Genomic DNA, 5343 nt, shown 5'->3' with positions numbered 1-5343 from the left:
AATCAACATTGATTCGAGAGTATGGATTAGTTATAATCATTCATCACTGATCCGAAAGTATGGGTTAGGTATAGTCATGCATCACTGATCCGAGAGTATGGATTAGACATAATCATTTATCATTGATCCGAGAGTAGGGATAATATACATTCATTTATCATTGATCCGAGAGCATGGATTAGGTATAATATCAATATAGTGTTAAATACATAACTTAAATTAATATATTAAATAAACTTAAAAATATAGTGTTAAAATTAAAACCTAAACTAAAATATCAATTAAATTTTTAAAAATTCAATGTATATTTTTTAAAATAGTTAAAAGAAAAATATTAAATTCGATAAATATAAAAATCTTAAATCTAAAAGTCGAATTAACTAAAAGATGTCCAAAAACTATTGTTTTTAAAAAAACTACAACTCAATTAAGTTGTTTTTAAATTAATTTATAATAATAATTAAAATTAACATAAATTTGTAAATTAAATTATGTTACATTAAAAACAATGGTTGATAATTTATATAGTTCAGGAAGAATTTTTTCTTTTACCATATCATTTTTAAACTTTTAACTCTTCATATTTCCATATAACATATTTAATTTATTAACTTAAATATGTTGTTAGTTATATACATTATCATAAATTGAAGACTTATTAAATTATCATTATGGTATACTACATTTGTTGACTTCAATATAGTGTTAAATACATAACCTAAATTTATATAACAAACAAACCTAAAAATATAGTGTAAGGTTTAAAAACTAAAGTAATAAAAATCTAACATGCTTTTTTAAAATAGTTGAATAGAAATTACTAAATACGATAAATATAATAACTATAATTCAATTAAGTTGTCTTTAAATTAATTTATAATAATAATAATAGTTAAAAATAACATGAAATTATAAAATAAATTATGTTACATTACAAACAGTGGTTGATAATTTAAATAATATTCATGATGAAATTAAAACCATCAAAAAATTTAAAATTTTATAAATTATTACAATAGTTAATTAAAACAGTAAGTACTATAACTTTTTTTTTCGGAAAGAGAACTTCTTTAACCAGGGTTCCATGCCCGAGTAATCCATCGATGCAAATATAAGGCTATGCATCATGCACTGGAGTAGTGTGACAATTTAAATATGGGTCAATACTTTGTTCATCGTATCTTCAACATGTCTTACTAAGTCACCACAACTAATTTTATACACACATAAAGCATAACCAGAGACCATCAAAATAATTTGATTTTAATAATTGTTATATTATTTATTGTGCAAATTAATTTAAATTTTGCATCAACTAAATGTAATTATTATTATTTTATAGTTAATAAAAATGACATAAATATTTTCAATAACGTATGATTACAAAAAATTTAGGGTTTATGTCAGTTTTGGTCACTTAACTTTTGATTTTGTGTTCATTTGGTCAATAAACTCATTTTAAGTTTTAAAAGGTCACCGCACTTTTAACTTTGTGTTCATTTAGTCACCTGATTTTTGGTTTGGTCACTTAACTTTTGGATTTTAGCTCATTTAATCACTTAACTTTTAAAATTGTGCTCATTTAGTCACCTAACTTTTAAAATTGTGCCCATTTTTATAGCTTGATTTTAAAATTTTAGTGAATAAATGAGCACAATTTTAAAAGTTAGATGATTAAATGAGCACAAATCCAAAAGTTAAGTGACCAAACCAAAAGTTAGGTGACTAAATGAGCATAAAGCCAAAAGTTCGATGACCTTTTAAATCTTAAAATGAGTTAAATGACCAAATGAACACAAAATCAAAAATTAAGTGACCAAAAATGAATTAAACCCAAAAATTTAATCATATAATTTTATTTCGCACAACATGCAAATATTTGTCTAGTTTAAAATTAAGTTCCGAATAATTCTAATTTATCCAATATTATACACATACTCGGTATTCTATTTTTTCACGTCTAAGTCTAGTTCAATCAATTTATATACAAAAAGGTACTAAGTAATACCTTAGTGACAAAATGACTTCTAGCACAACAGTATCCGGTGTTGTCCTCCCTCATTGAGGTTGAGGGTTCAAGTCTCGTCGTGGATATAGATAATTAAATTTAAGGAGACCGTTAAACTTGCCAAGTGGAATGTGTCCTGAAAGCAAGCTCCAACGATCAAGTTATATTCTTATGTAAAGAGAGTTGACTCATGAGAGAGTTTGAAGTAACGAGAGGGAGCCAATTGTGTGGAGAAAAATGTCTCCATGAGAGAGTTGTAAGTGAGTAAAGAACGCTTATCTAGAATGTATGAAGGACACTACTATTTATAGGAAATGAAAAAGGGATTGTACATGATCTTGCAAGATATTCTATACTTCTATCCAGGTGTCTTTTTATCAATATCCTTTTGTCAATGCTTTTGCAGACAATTTAAGTAATTGTCTTGTGTCAGGCTTAAGTAACTGTCTTGTGGCATACTATTGTTGAATCTGAGCTAACACCATACATCATTAATAACCTTCACAATATCAATTTCTCCTCTCAAGCCCTTTATTTAATTCAAAATTTAAGTCATGGCCTATATTATATCTCAAGTGTTGTAATTTTTTTCCAAAACAATGACATTTTATTAAAAACTCAGCAAGAAGCTACGAAATTACATAACGGAAATAGCTAAACTAGGATTTTGCAACCATCCAACCCAATTTATACACCACTTAGCCTTCCTAGCTAGCTGTAATCCAGAAGAAAAATTGGGAAATGATAAAATCCCAAATCAAGGTTGCACCAACCACATTAAGACACTACCAAGTTCTGTAACATCCCAAAATTTTATAAAATTTAAACTTTTCAAAACAACCCTTTTTCTATACAAGTGTTTACGAAAACCATTGTTCCCAAAACATTATTTAAAAATCAAATTCTCTTTCAACATAATTTTCAAAACATTCACATTATCAGATTTTTCCAGAAATCATAAGTCCAAAAGGCGATGATGTGTACGGTCATGCCTTCACCTTGCCACGATCCACTGAAGTACCTGAAAACATAAACCAAACTGTAAGCACGAAGCTTAGTGAGTTTCCCTCAAAATACCAACACCCAAACAGATAACATATACAAATAACAACATGTATTAGGTCCACAGCTAAAAGACTAGATTACCCCTTGAGCCCACAATATGAGTCTGGCTTGCCTATCAGGCCCATAACTCATATATGACTTGCTCCTGAGCCCACAACATAAGTCTGGCTTGCCCTTGGCCCCACAGCTTATGTCTGGCTTTCTCCCTCAGACCTTGGACTGGAATACCAATGAGTAGTCCTCAGTACGAGTCTGGAATACCACCCGGTCCTCAGCTCGTATATGGAATGCTAATGAGTCATCAATATGAGTCTGGCATGCCCTCCCTAGCCCTCAGCTCACATCTGACATACTCCAGGGTTTTTTGGCTACAACACAAAGTAGTACAACCTCAACCGTACCTGCACAATATGTCGGCATATAATAGATAATATCATAAACAGATAAACAGGCAATTCAACGGTAGTCCTACAGATCTACCAGACTAGCATAGCAAGACTAACATGCATAACTATAACATACTTAGAATATCAGCAATACCAGGTTATTAAACCAATGGGTCGGCCTTGCTGCCTTTGACCCGAAAGTATAGGGAGGAAGACTCACCTCGAATGCAGAAGCTTCCCCGAAAGAAAGTCCATAGCTGCTGCACCGCCAGCTTCCGAGCTATCAATACTAATCAACACACTCAATTAGAAATTGGGTTCCATGCCATAATCCATAATCCATACTTGTGGTAAAATAACCATTTTACCCCTGACCTAACATACACCAAAATTGAGGCCCAAAACCAAAAGATCCACAAAGGCCCACTAATGGCCCAATTTTCCAAATTGGGCCCAACCCCATATGGGTATTATCCTAAGCCCATATTTTCCTTAAATCCAAATAAGGTTACCACAAACACCCCTTGGGACAAACTTGGTCAAAGACATAAGTCAAAAGTCGAAGTCAACGGTCCAAGTTGACCCAACTCGCCGAGTTGTCCTTCAACTCATCGAGTTTCTTCATCAATCTGCATAGATCGGGAAAAACCAAGCCAACTTGTCGAGTTCCTTTATCAATCTGAAGATGTCGGGGAAAACCGAGCCATCTCGCCAAGTTTATCCAACAAACTCGCCGAGTTCGCCAGAAACCCACCACTTAACACATTAAGCACATGAGGTCATGACTCCAAAACATAGATCTGACTTCCTTGAGCTGGAAAACCATGTAAAGTTGCTAAATTTACGTCCATGCATGCCTAGATGAAGCTCTTAACCTTCAAATGAACTTAATACTCAACTTAATGCATGCATAACATCAAGATCCTCCTAAAGTTTACACCATTAAGCTCAAGGGTAGAAACCAAACTCAGTTCTGAAAGGATGAACCTTTACACCACCAATCTTATCCATAAACTCAAAAAGGAGGCCAAAATCACAATAAAACCCGAATGAGAAGATCTAAGCTATTAATCACCAAGTTCCAGACTTTTTACCTCAAATGGTTGCCAAAAGCGTGATAGATTCCGGATCCCAAAGCTTCGCTCCAAGCTGAACAACTTCAAGCTCTTCCAAACCTTCACAAGCACCAAAAGCACACAAAAATCCACTTAAAACCACAAGATTCCCAAAAAGAGGCTCACAACTCGATTTAGGGTTTCAGGAGGACAATGAGGCTCATAAGGAGGCCAAAAGAAAGAATTAAGGCCTTTAAATAGGGTGCAAGACCCTAAAAATTTAGGGTTTCCTTATGAGTGGCTAACTCTCCGAGTTGAGGCTCCTCAACTCGTCGAGTTGCCTCATTAAACTTCGCGGTCAAGCCAACTTCTACTCGCCGAGTTAAGGCTCCTCAATTCGTCGAGTAGGCCCATTAAATCCATGATTCTTCATCTTCAACTCGCCGAGTCGGCTCCTCCAACTCGTCGAGTTCAACAAGAAATTGACATAATTCCACAATTAACCTTCTAGATTCCGGGTGTTACAAGTATTAGGCGTCAACCGAGTGGATGACAGTCAATCAATTCATTCACAAAAAGAGGAGCAAATTGACATATCCAACCCACACTAACCACACAAACTCTAGATGCCAGCTGTCATCTCGCAAATGAAAAAGAGATAATGAATTGTATCGACATCCAAACTACAAAACAGATAAAGCAACCAACAACGATAGAGAGTAACTGATTACACCTCGTGGAAATAGTGTTGACTATCAAAATATGTAAATGACATGCTTGTTTGTTTGTTTATTTATTTATAAAATATTGAGTTGTAAAAATTAAAGCA

The sequence above is a fragment of the Lactuca serriola genome, chromosome 2, assembly GCF_051521515.1.
Source record: "Lactuca serriola cultivar US96UC23 chromosome 2, Lser_US96UC23_V15, whole genome shotgun sequence".
NCBI classification, from domain to species: Eukaryota; Viridiplantae; Streptophyta; class Magnoliopsida; order Asterales; family Asteraceae; genus Lactuca; species Lactuca serriola.
Note: the sequence above shows the minus strand (reverse complement) of the source record.